The sequence below is a fragment of the Mobula hypostoma genome, chromosome 5, assembly GCF_963921235.1.
Source record: "Mobula hypostoma chromosome 5, sMobHyp1.1, whole genome shotgun sequence".
Taxonomy (NCBI): Eukaryota; Metazoa; Chordata; class Chondrichthyes; order Myliobatiformes; family Myliobatidae; genus Mobula; species Mobula hypostoma.
This window is the reverse complement of record NC_086101.1, coordinates 86,843,676-86,857,659: the sequence shown is the minus strand read 5'-3', so window position 1 is coordinate 86,857,659 and position 13,984 is coordinate 86,843,676. Positions and strand designations below refer to the sequence as shown.

Here is a 13,984-nt window from a genome sequence, read left to right as displayed (position 1 = left end):
AATACCTTATTTGGCTAAACTCAAGAAACAGACAAAAATAGAGTTAGATAGAATTTCCAAACTAATTAAAATCTGGATAATACTTATGTAGTTTCTCCTAATGTTGATTTATTTAAACAAAGGGTTGAACTTCAATCACAATATAATTTACTATTAACTTATCCTATTGAAAGAAATTTGCTTAAATTAAAAAGTCAATTTTATATGTTTGGAGATAAAAGTAACAAGCTATTGGCATCTCAACAAAGCAGTTAGAGCTAAAAGACAAATTTTAAAAATTCGTAAAGGGGATGGTAGTTTAGCTTGTAATTATGAAGATATTAATAAATTTTTTCAAGACTATTACAGTGAATTCGATAAATCTCAGTTTCCAGCTGACCCTTCTAATATGTATGCCTTTTTACGAAAGATTGATTTTCCTAGAATATCTATTGAAAATCAGCAAATTCTTGATGCTCCCTTTACTGAAAGAGAAATTCAGAAAGCTATTCTCTCAATGCAATTTGGTAAAGCTCCTGGATTGGACGGTTTTACTGTACGATTTTATAAAAAAATTGAACATTTGCTTACTCCTTATATGTTGGAAATGCTTAAAGATTCTTTTCTGTTAGGAGAGTTACCTTTCACATTTTATGAAGCTTCTATTTCTTTAATTCTTAAGAAAGATAAAGACCCTACTGATTGTGCTTCATATAGATCTATTTCATTATTAAGTGTGGATGCCAATATTCTTTCAAAAATAATGGCTAATTGGATGGAGAATATACTAGCTAAAATTATTTATATACTCATCACTCTCTAAGACTCCTCAATGTGTTGTTTCTCTAGATGCTGAAAAGGCATTTGATAGAGTTGAATGGAAATATCTACTTAAAGTTTTAGAGAAATTTAGCTTTGGTACTAATTTTAATAAATGGATTTGATTGATGTATAAAAGCCCTATTGCCACTGTTATCACTAATAACTGTAGATCCGCCTTTTTCCAACTTTCCCGGGGTACGAGCCAAGGATATCCGTTAAGTCCTCTGTTATTTAACTTGATGTTGGAACCCTTAGTTATTGCACTTCGTGAAGCTGAAAATATTCAAGGAATTTCTATAAATGGGACGATTCATAAGATCTCCCTTTACGCGGATGATCTTTTGGTTTATGTTTCGAATCCCGAAGAATCTATTCCTAGCTTATTGAAATTACTAAATGAATTTGGATTGTTTTCAGGATATAAAATAAAGCTGCATAAAAGTGAATTATTTCCTTTAAATGATTCCGCTTCTATGTATGATGACATTCCTCTAAAAGTTACGGATTCTTTTAAATATTTAGGTATTATCACCACTAAAAATTATGGAGACGTTTATAGAGCTAATTTAGTTCCTTTAGTGGATTTTATGAAGCAATTTTTTTCTAGATGGAATCCACTTACACTTTCATTAGTAGGTCAAATTCATGCAGTTAAAATGATGATTTTACCAAAATTTTTATATGTATTTCAAAACATTCCTATTTTTCTAACTAAGAAGTTTTTTGCTCAGGTTCACTCTATTATTTCATCTTTTGCTTGGAATAATAAAAGACCAAGAATTGGAAAATGTCATTCACAAAAATTAAAAAAGGATGGAGGTTTTACTTTGCCTAATTTAAGAATGTATTATTGGGCGGTTAATATACATTATGCGTGTTCTTGGTTATATTGGACCGATAAAAAGGAACGACCATCTTGGGTTGATTTGGAATTGAAAATTGTGAAATAATTTCATTTAACTTCGTTATTAGGAGCTCCTTTATCTGTACAATTAGCCAAAATTTCTATTCTAAATGTAAATCCTATGATTAATCAATCATTACGAATCTGGTAATTTTTTAATCTTAAAAAATTTAACCTATTTGGTTTAATTTATCAAAACTATTTATTTATACCTTCACTTAGTGATCCTACCTTTTCTCTTTGGAGGAATAAAGGAATTTTTTCCATTATGGACTTGTTTCAAGAAGGTCAATTGATGTCCTTTGAGAAATTAGTAACTAAGTACTCTCTCTCATATTCACATTTTTTGCAATATCTTCAGGTCAGACATTTCTTACAAGAATATTTAAGTAATTTTCCATATATACAAGACTCTGACCTGTTAGACATTATTTTAAAAATGAACCCTTTAGTGAAAGGTTTTATTGTGAAAATTTATAATTTACTATTACGACAGGATAATTATCCATTATTTAAGATTAAGCAAGATTGGGAAAGAGAGCTTAATATGACCTTGATAACAGAGGATTGGTTGCGAATTTTGAAGCTGGTTAACTCTTCTTCGATTTGTGCCAGTCATTCTCTAATTCAATTTAAAATTGTACATCATTATTACTTGACAAAGGAGAGATTGTCTAAAATATTTCCTAATGTAAGTACTCAGTGTGATAGATGCAAAACTGAGATAGCTACATTGACACATATGTTTCGGTCGTGCTCTGCATTGAAACAATTTTGGAAATCTATTTTTTCTACAATTCCTAAAGCTTTAAAAATCAATTTACAACCTAATAAATTGACAGTTTTGTTTGGTATAATTCCTCAACATATTCACGGTATTTCTATATCTGACCAATACATAATTGCATTTGTCACATTATTGGCTAGAAGGGCTATTTTATTAAAATTGAAAGATGCCTCTGCTCCCACTTTGATACAATGGTTCTCTCAGGTGATGTTACGTCTTAGTTTAGAAAAAAATAGAAGTCGAACTTTTGATCCTAAATTTGATCGAGAAAAGGTGGGGTTCTTTTGCTGGTTATTATCATTTGACTTGAGTTAATAAAGATGGTCCTTTTCTGATGCTTGAGTATATGGATTTGGTTGGCTGTTTGATGTCTTTTTTTTATGGAAGTTTGTATAGCGCATAGTTCCGGGGTTGTGCTCCAAATGGGTTTTTTTCCCCCTTTTTTTTAGTTATTAGGGGTTTTCTCTGTTTTAGTTAGTAGGGGTTCCTTTTTTCTTTCTTTCTTTTTTTCCATAAAAAGAAGCTTTAATACTTTGTTTTATGATTATTATTGATATACTGTTCAGCCTGGTTGATAGTTTAACTCTTATTCTACATATGGATATGTAATTTGATTATTTTGATGTATTTTTCTCTGTTGTTGATTTTCAATAATAATTAATTAGAAGATTTAAAAAGAAAGATGGTCTTACTGATGCTGAGTGTAAGGTTGTTGTTGCAACACCACTATAGATACTGTTTGAGCTGTGCCTAGCCACACAGTCATGAGTTTAAAAAGAGGGCTATGCATACACCCTTGAAGTTCACCTGCGTTGATTGACAGTGAGAAGGAGATTTTTTTTTCCAATCCACACAGAATATGGTCTTCAGATGGGTAGTCAAGGTTCCAGATGCAGAGGGAGGTACAAACGCCCAGATTTTGAAGCTTATTGTTTAGTACTGAGGAAATGCATTAGGTCTGTTTTCCTCCAGATATTTCCTATCTAGGTACATGTCCAAATGTTTATTAAACATTATAATTTTAAATGCCTCCACAATCTCCTCGGGCAACTCGTCCAGATCACCACCATTCTCTAAGTGAAAAATTTACTCTTCACATCTTTCTTTTTGTCTACTCTCACCTGAAACAATTTGAATTCTAGTTCTTGAATGCTCTACCCTAGGAAAAGGACTCTGTTCTATCTATGTTCCTAATTGTTTTATAATATGGTTGCCACTCAGACAGCTATGTTTTTGTGAGAATGAACCAAACATATTCCATCTATCCTTATAACTACAACCTTCCTTTCCAAGCAACATCTTGATGAATCTCTCCTCCACTCTCTGCATTGCTACCTATAAAGTATTGACCGAAACAATACTCTAACTGCAGTCTAATCAATGTTTTGTACAATGCTACAGAATGCTTAAATCTGTGAGGAGAAGCGTACCCACAATAAAAAGATTTAAAGAAAGAAAGAGAAGCGTACCCACGAATATTTGACTGGAAACTGCATTATGAAATTTGAAACAAGAGATCTAAATTTTGAGACAGATTTAAATTTAAAAGAGAAAAATGGTTTGAGTGGAGAAGGAATTCAGAAGGTTGAGAATTTGACATTTAAAAGCAGTCCAATAATGGTCAAGTAGTTAAACTCAGGAATGGTCAGAGGGCCAAATCTGCATAAATGACAATACAGTATCACAATAGGCTGTAGTTCAAAAGATTACACAGATGAATAGTTTGAGGTTGGTTGGGGTAGTGTAGGTTGATTAGTGGCAGGGCAGCATGTTTGTGCCAGTCTGTGTAAACAAAATTCAATACTCAAAAATTATTGTTGCTTAATTAGGAACCAACGTACATCAGGAAGTTCATGAGTTGTTTTTTCCACACAAGTCACAAAGGATGAACTGACAGCATTTGACAAAAACAATTTTCAGTATCATGGAAAAACAGGAATAATTATTAGAATGTTGAACATATGCTTGGGAAACTGAACCAGATTTTGTTTTTTCTCAGAGAGGTCCTTTCCATTAACAAGTGGCTTTTAGAAAGACAAATTTTATGACAACTTAAATGTTTGGGGACTGGGGAATTATAAAAGTTTTTCTCCATTTTTCTTGTCTAATATGTGAAATATTGTCTTCATCTTTCCAAATGTGTGGAGTTGGAGATTCTTCTGTTTTCAGTCCATAGTTATCGACAGTCTGATCTTCTAGTATCTTTGGTTTCTCAGATGTTACTGTGGAACCTATTTAAGCTTGCTAAGTTTTTAGGTTATGCTGGTCAAAAGCAATGAATATAAAGTAGCACAGTGCACTGATGGCTGTCTTTTGTTCATCAGGAATCAGGAACTTCCTATTTGTAGATCTCTTCAAATGGGCTGAGACAGAATTGATTATTCAGGTTTAATATTATAGTACTTTGCAAAAGTCTTAGGCGCCCAACATTTGTTATATGGTTTCAGATGCTATGACTTCCGTAGAGTCCTGATTTCAACATCATTGAGGCTGTCTGAAATTGTCTGGAGGGACAAGTGAGACAGCCAAAGTCTGCAAAAGTACTGTGGCAAGTTCTCCAAGATACTTGGAACAACCAACCAGCTAATTTTCTTTAAGTCTGAACGACAGTGTACCTAAGAGAATTGATGCTGTTTTACAGGCAAAGGGTGGTCATGCCAAATATACATTTGATTTACACACACAAAATGCTGGAGGAACCTAGCAGGCCAGGCAGCATCTATGACAAAGAGTACAGTCAATGTTTTGAGCTGAAACCCTTCGGCAGGATTGTTTGGCTCGAAACATCGAATGTACTCTTTTCCATAGATGCTGCCTGGCCTGCTGAGTTCCTCTGGCATTTTGCGTGTGTTGCTCAGATTCCCAGCATCTGCAGATTTTCTCTTGTTTGTGGTGGGAGTAGGATCCTGCTAAAAATTGGTAGATATTTGTGATAGATTTGATTTAGTTTTTTTTTACTGTTTTTTGCTCTTTATGGTAATTGTATTCATATTTATAAACTTTTCATTTCATTACTTTTGAAAGCATCTTCACTTTACAAATCTTTTACATGCGCCTAAGACTTTTGCACAGTACTGTACAGCCAAATCCATGCTGCATAATTACCTTTAATGTGGGTAAAATATTATCCCATAATAAAGTAAACTTTATGTCTTCATATATATGATCAGATTTGATTGGTAGTGTTTGGAAACAGTAACATTGAACATATGTGAAATATTAAATCCATACAGTGCATGAAGTTTATCATTGACCTTGTCCATATAGTCATGCATTTTAATCTTACTCATCACTAAATTTATGTTGGGTACAGTATCAGTCAGAGATTCCTTTTGTATTTTAAACATAGAAAGTAATTTCTGTACTGCTAAAGCTATCTTCAAAACTGAGAAATTGACATGCAGCCTTGGAAATTATAAACTTTATCAGTTTATGACAGTTCCTACGAAGCAGCTGATCCTGATACTATAATGCTGTGAATTCTGAGTACTGGAGTTGAATAAACTTTATGAAAGATAATTGTATAGATTTTTTTTTGCTATCTTAATGGGTCCTAATCACAGTGTTAGGCTTGTTTTACTTCCAATGAACACTCTAAGAAGAAGTAAATGAATAAGATCATGAATTACATTATCAAAATTGCTCAGTGCGAAATAATATTGCCAGATTTCAGAAACTAGAACTATTACACTGAAGTTATTATAATATAGTTAGTTTCACTGCTGAAATACAGCATCGTTTTAAAAGAGATTAGTCCAATTAAGAGAGAACTCAGTTTAGCTGAATACTCTTGCCTTTAGATGTGTTACATAGTTCAGGTTTGTCAGTTCTTCACTGGTGTAACTTTCCTGGATTGATAATTGTTTGCAAATTTTATTTAGAGATTCAGCAACAGGCTTTTCCAGCCCAACACGCATGACTAGCTACTAAAGATGTAAATTCAGCAGAGTTATTATTATGGGTGATTATAATTTCCCCAACATTGACTGAAGCTACCTTAGTGCCTGGAGCTTAGATGAGGCAGAATTTTATTATGAATTTCCAGAAGGGTTTTTTGAAACAGTATATAGGTAGTCCAACCAGCGAAGGAGTCATTCTAGGTATTGTGTTGATAAATGAGCCTGGAGTTTCACTGAGAGGCGATTTTGGGTATAGATATCATTAAGATATTTATGGATAAGGATAAGATAAGACGTTTGGGGGAAATGCTAATGAGGGAGAAGGCTAATTGCAATGTTAAATAGGAACTAGGGAGAGTACATTGGGAGCAGCTGTTTTTGAGTCAGTCCACATCTGGCATGTGTTGAGTTCTTATAAAGACTTGCTGATCAGAAATCTGGACCAGCATGTTACTCTGAGGAAGAAAGACGCAAATGACAAGGTTCAGGAACTTTGGATGATGAGAGATGTTGCAAATTCTGTTAAAAAGGAAAATAAATCATATATAAGGTTCAGGAAGCTGAACTTGGAAGCGGGAAATAAATTAAACAGGTAATCTGGAGGGAAATGTCTTTGGTGAGTAAGACTGAAGCGAATACCAAGACATTTTATACATATATTGGAAAAAAGATTAACAAGGGAAGAAGGTATGACTACTGAAGGACAAAGGAGTAAGGTATATGAACAGGCAGGGAATAGAAGGATATAGACCATGTGGAAGCAGATGTGCATAGCTTAAGTTGGCATCATATCACCACAGGCATAGTGAGCTGAAGGGCCTATTCCTATGCTCCACTGTTCTACATTTTATGTTCTAACACCTCAATTCCACATGGGCACAATGTAACCTTCCAGGCTCAATACTGAATTCTGACATTATTCCCATTCCCACCTGTTACTCTCCTTACCTACTTCCCCTTGTTCCATCATCCACTCTCTTCTCCGATCAGATTCTATTTTCTTCACCCCCTTTGTGATTTTCACCTGCCAGCTTCTTACACCACTCTCTCCCTCCCTCATATGCTATCACCTCACTCTACATAGGTACATATGTACCTATCACCTGCCAGTTTTAGCTCCACGCCTTTCCATATAATTACCGTCTCCCCTGTTTCTTTCCAGTCCTGAAGAAGGTTCACGGCCTGAAATGTTGACTGTCTGCTTTCCTCCACAGATACTGCTGGGCTCCTCCGGCTTTTTGTGTTGTTGCTCCAGATTAGCTGTATCTGCAGTCCATTGTGTTGCAATATTAAATTCAGCAGCTTCAGGCAGCTTGCTCTCACAGTTTGTATCTGAACTGGCCAGTATGGCCAGAGGTTATCCATCTGTAACAATGGATCTATTTTACACTTCCTGCTTATCATTCTGTATTCTACAATTTGCCACTTTTACATTCATCTGTGTTCTGAATTTCGAACTCCAGCTCATAGGTTTTTGGTCATGTTCTTTGTTTATATTATTACTCACTTTGTAATGTAACAAACACATCATTTCTTTAGGAGTTTATCCTCATGGCAACATTGTGATCTCCTTTCAAGGATATTCTCTTGGTTCTAGTCTGCCAACAGCCACCCTCTATCCCCCACACACCAATCACCAGATAAGAGACAGATAAACACACACACACACACACACACACACAGCAACTTAATATCTTAATATTAACTTAAACACAAGAAATTCTGCTCTTGCTGGAAGTCCAAAGCAACACACACAAACAATGCCGGAGGAAATTGGCTGGTCGGGCAGTATCCATGGAAATGAATCCATGGTAAGCATTTTGGACTAAAACCCTTCTTCGGGACTGGAAAGGAAGGGGGAAGAGGCCAGATTAAAAAGGTGGGGGGGGGGAAGGATAGCTGGAAGGTGATAGGTGAAGCCAGGAAGGTGGGAAAGGTAAAGGGTTGAAGAGGAAGGAATCTGATAGGAGGAAGGGAAGGAGGAGGGTCACCAGAGGGAGGTGATAAGCAGGTGAGAAGAAGTAAGAGGCTAGAATGGGGAATAGAAGAAGAGAGGAGGAGAGAAAAAAAGATACCAAAAGGAGAAATCGATATTCATGCCATCAGATTGGAGGCTACACAGGCAGAATATAAGGTGATGCTCTTCCACCTTGAGGGTGGCCACTTCGTGGCACAGGAAGAGGCCATGGACTGGCATGTCAGAATGGGAAGGGGAATCAGAATTACAATGTTTGGCCACCAGGAAGTCCTTCTGGTGGATGGAGGGGAGGTGCTCTAAGAAGCTGCATTGGGAGCACCAGATCGAATAGGCGACCCCAGAAGAATCACAGGAGAAGTATTGCTCCCCTAGAAGAACTGTTTAGGGTCCCAAATGGAGGTGCGAGTAGAAGTAAATGCACAAGTGTATCACTTTGGCCGCTTGCAGGGATAAGAGCCAGGTGGGAGATTAGAGGGGAGGGATGAATAGACAGGGGGAATCCCTGGAGAAAGCAGAGAATGGAAGTGAGGTAAAAATTTGGTTGGTGGTAGGATCCCTTTGGAGATGGCAGGAGTTGTGGAGAATGGTGTGTTGGATGTGGAGGCTCATGGAGTGGTAGGTGAGAACACGAGAAACACTATTACTTGAAAGTGGTGGGAAGATGGGTTGAGCATGGATGTCCAGGTGAAGACAACATCAATGGTTGAGGAAAGGAAACCCTGTTCTTTGAAGAAGGAGGATATCATTGATGTCCTGGAAAAGAAAGCCTCCTCCTGAGAACAGATGTGATGGAGATGAAGAAATTGGGAAAAGAGAATAGCACTTTTCCAGAAGGCAGGTTGGTAAAAGGTATAGTAAAGATAGCCATGGGCATTGGTTATTTTATAAAAGATATTAGTAGACAGTTGGTCTCCAGGGATGGAGACAGATGGATTGAGAAAGGGGAGTGAGGTGTTAGAGATGGACCAAGTGAATTTAAGGGCATGGTGGAAGTTAAAGTCAAAGCTGATGAAAATGCCAAATTCATCATGGATGCATGAGACAGTGTCAATGCAGTTGTCAATGTAGCGCAGGTGGAGTTGGGAGCATTACTGGGGAAGGTTTGGACATAGACTGTTCTACACAACCATCAAAAAGGCAATCATAGCTGGGGCCCATGTGTATGCACATGGCTACCCACGAATCTGGAGAAACTGAGAGGAGCCAAAGGAGAAATTGTTGAGTGTGAGGAGCAGGTCTGCCAGATGGAGGAGGTTGGTGGTGGAGAGGAACTGGTTAGTTTTTTTATTGAAAAATAAATGGAGAGCTTTAAGGCCTTCTTGATGGGGATAGGAGTGTATAGGGACTGGACATCCATGCTGAAAATGAAGAGGCTGGGGTCAGGAAATTGAAAGTTAGTGAGGAGATCAAGAGCAAGAGAAATGTCATGGATGTCGGTGGGAAGGGACTGAACCAAGGGGTATAGAATGCAGTATGAGGATATGCAGTCAGAGGGGCAGGAGCAGGCAGAGACAATGGGCTTACCCAGTCAGTCATCTTTGTGAATCCTGGGTAGGAGGTAGAAGCAAGCAGTGTGGGTAAGGGAACTATGGGTTTGATGGCAGTGGCTGGGAGTTATCCAGAGTTGATGAGGTAAGTTATGGTGTCGGAGACAGTTTTCTGATGGTCTGGAGTGGGGTCCTCTTCAAGGGGTAGGTACAAGGAGATGGCTGAGAGTTGCTACCTGGCCTCAGAGGTCAATCCACCACACTACAACAGCACCCCTTTGTTAAATTAACTTGTTTTCTTTCTTTTGCAATTCTTACTGATGCTGATGGTTACATTCAACATCTTTCTGGAACAATCCACTGCTCCCTTGGTTTTCAAGGTGGCAACCAGCATTCCAGTGTCAGAGAAGTTGACAATAAACTGCCTAAATGACTATTGTCTGGGGATATTAATATCAACCGTGATGAAATCCTTTGAGCAGCTGGTCATGGAGCACATTAAAGCCTTTTTCCCGGCTGCATTGGACCCTTTCCAGTATCAGAATCAGGTTTATTATCACCGGCATGTAACGAGAAATTTGTTAACTTAGCAGCAGCAATTCAATGCAATACATAATCTAGCAGAGAGAAAAAAAAAATAATAATAAATAAACAAGTAGATCAATCATGTATGTTGAATACATTTTTAAAATGTGAAAAAACAGAAATACTGTATATTAAAAAAAAAGTGAAGTCGTGTCCAAAGCTTCAAAGTCCATTTATGAATCAGATGGCAGAGGAGAAGAAGCTGTTCCTGAATTGCTGAGTGTGTGTCTTCAGACACCTGTACCTCCTACCTGATGGTAACAGTGAGAAAAGGGCATGCCCTGTGTGCTGGAGGTCCTTAATAATGGACACTGCCTTTCTGAGACACTGCTCCCTAAAGATGTCCTGGGTACTTTGTAGGCTAGTACCCAAGATGGAGCTGACTAGATTTACAATCGTCTGCAGCTTCTTTCAGTCCTGTGCAGTAGTAACCCCACACCCCCATACCAGACAGTGATGCAGCCTGTCAGAATGCTCTCCATGGTACAACTATAGAAGTTTTTGAGTGTATTTGTTGACATGCCAAATCTCTTCAAACCCCTAATAAAGTATAGCCACTGTCTTGCCCTCTTTATAACTACATCAATATGTTGGGATGAGGTTAGATCCTCAGAGGTCTTGATACCCAGGAACTTGAAGCTGCTCACTATCTCCACTTCTGATCCCTCTATGAGGATTGGTATGTACTCCTTCATCTTACCCTTCCTGAAGTCCACAATCAGTTCTTTCATCTTACCGATGTTGAGTGCCAGGTTGTTGCTGCGGCACCATTCCACTAGTTGGCATATCTCACTCCTGTATGCCCCCTTGTCACCACCTGAGATTCTACCAATAATGGTTGTATTGTCAGCAAATTTATAGATGGTATTTGAGCTATGCCTAGCCACATTGTCATGTGAATGTAGAGAGTAGAGCACACTCCCCTAAGGTGTGCCAGTGTTGATCATCAGCGAGGAGGATATGTTATCACCAATCTGCACAGATTGTGGTTTTCCAGTTAGGAAGTCGAGGATCCAGTTGCAGAGGGAGGTACAGAGGCCCATATTCTGCAAATTCTCAGTCAGAATTGTGGGAAAGATAATACTAAATACTGAGCTACAGTTGATGAACAGCATTCTGACGTAGGTGTTTGTGTTGTCCATGTGGTCTAAAGCAGTGAGGAGAGCCACTGAGATTGCATCTGCTGTTGATCCATTGTGGCGATAGGCAAATTGCAATTGGTCCAGATCCTTGCTCAGACAGGAGTTCAGTCCAGTCATGACCAACCTTTCAAAGCATTTCATCACTGCTGATGTGAGTATTACCGGGCGAAAATCATTAAGGCAGCCCACATTATTTTTCTTAGGCACTGGTATAATTGTTATCTTTTTGAAGCAAGTGGGAACTTCAGTCCATGGCAGTGAGAGGTTGAAAATGTCTTTGAATACTTCCACTAGTTGGTTTGCACAGATTTTCAGAGCCTTACCAGGTACTCCATTGAGACATTCCACCTTGCGAGGGTTCACTCTCTTTAAAGATAGCCTAACATCGGCCTCTGAGACGGAGATCACAGGGTCATCAGGTGCAGCAGGGATCTTCACAGCTGTAGCTGTGTTCTCCCTTTCAAAGCTGCATAGAATACATTGAGTTCATCTGAGAGTGAAGCATCGCTGCCATTCATGCCATTCGGTTCGCTTATCGCTTGAATTAATTTACTGATGATGCAATAACCTCTGCCCTCCACTCTGTCCTGTCCCACCTGGAAAATAGGGTCTCATATGTGAGACTGCTGTTTATAGATCAGTTCAGTGTTCAACACCATCATACCCCAGAAACTGGTGGAGAAACTGTCCTCGCTGGGTCTCAGCTCCTCCCTCTGCAATTGGATACTGGACTTCATAACAGTAAGGCCATATCCGCACTTATATATAGCCAGGGTGCCTAAGACTTTTGCACAGTACTAGAGCAATTTTATGTATTGCATTGTATTACTGCTCCTGCAAAAGAATTCATGACATAGTTGACTGATGACAAACCTGATTCTGATATTGATCTCTATTGTACAATGGGAAGGAGGCAGGGAGAGGGGAATCATGATTGGGAAAAGGGGAAGGGAGAGAAGATCAATACATCAATTGTTTGGAATCAAATAACCTTGCCTGGTGTCTCGGGACTGTGTGTATCTGCACCCACTCCACCCCCTGCCCCTAGCACTCCTTCTCTACCACCTGCCCCACACCCCTCCCACAGCACTCCACCCTCACCATTCCCAACATTGTTTGCACCCACTCAATATAGCAACTCGCTGTCCGCTCCATGTTGACAAATACAGGGCTTTCCAAGAGCCCAAGCCTCAAAGACCCCACAGCCAAGCTCCAAGTACCCCAGCCTCGAGGATCCCAAACCAAGCTCCAAGAACACAAGCCTCAAATCCCCAGCTTCCAAGCTCAAGGCCCAAGACCCCAGCCGGCCTCCAAGCTCCAGACTCAAGAACCAAGACCCCAGCCGGCCTCCAAGGTAAGGCCTCTAGTCCCCAGCCACGTCTTGTCCTGAAACCATGTCACATCCTTGCCTGGTTCTGGGGTCCAAGCCTGAGGCAAGACCCAGGTTCTGGGTCCTTGTCCAGTCTTTGGCTAGGAGTCGATGCCTTGTCTCCTAGTCCATGGTTTCTAGTCCTGATCCCGCTTTCCCTTGCCCGAGTCTGTGTTCTTGTCCCTGCTCCATGCCTGTATCCTGTCATGTCCCTGCTCCAGTCAAGTCCTGTTCCTTGTACTTCATTGTCTGTGTCTCGCATGTGGGACTGTCCCCAGCACCCCATTGTGACAGCTAATGTCTCAACCCCTATTTCTGGCAGTTCATTTCAAACACCCATAACCCTCTGATCTTAATATTAATTGTATTTAGTACCCCCTCCCTGGGAGAAGACTACTTGGATTCACCTTGACAATGGCCATCATGATCTCATATACATTATCTCTGTCAGGGCACCCTTTCCTTGCATTATGATTTGATGTTAGATTTATCCTCTGACACAGCTTCAAGATATTCTTATCAATATTAACTTTAAAGTCCTTCAAGAGCCAAAGAATGCTTTACACTTAACTTTAGTGTCTTAAGTGATAGACAATCATCACAGTTGATCAGAATAAAATTAAAATCTTGTCTACGTAAACATAATAAATAAATTACAGGTGATCATCACAAGTTATCAGAAAATACCTAAAATGTAATCAATATGAACATACTCGGGCAAATGTAATGGGGTTTATTTGCTGGGAATTATAGTATATGAGTTGGGGAGTACAGTTGGAAGACAGTGGCAAGCGAACAACAGGTGGAAGCAGATAGAAAGAGAGGAAAAAGTAAAGACAACAGATGGAGCAAGGTGGGGGGAGAGGAGTGTGAAAGCAGGAGACAGCTGCTGCATGGAGATATATGTCGGTTCATTCCATCTTTCACTTACCAGCCATTGTCTTCAAACTCCACCACCAGTCACCTCCCAGTTGGCACTACTACCATCTTACATCCCCCTTCTGCTTTCTGTGCTGGCAATCTCTCCCCTCC

General features: G+C 39.1%; 1 protein-coding gene across 3 annotated transcripts in view; it reads right to left on the bottom strand.

Annotated features, from left to right (window-relative positions):
- The window catches only part of LOC134346855 (low-density lipoprotein receptor-related protein 1-like), a 2,119,020-nt gene that overhangs the window by 1,200,921 nt on the left and 904,115 nt on the right, over positions 1-13,984 (bottom strand). Inside the window, exon 1 of one of the 3 annotated variants that reach the window (XM_063048630.1) lies at positions 7,532-7,815. The exons of the other annotated variants lie outside the window; for them this stretch is intronic. The gene's annotated coding sequence lies outside the window, so the exon portion shown is untranslated. Of the gene's footprint in view, positions 1-7,531; positions 7,816-13,984 lie in introns of those variants that run through there. 3 annotated transcript variants of the gene reach the window in all.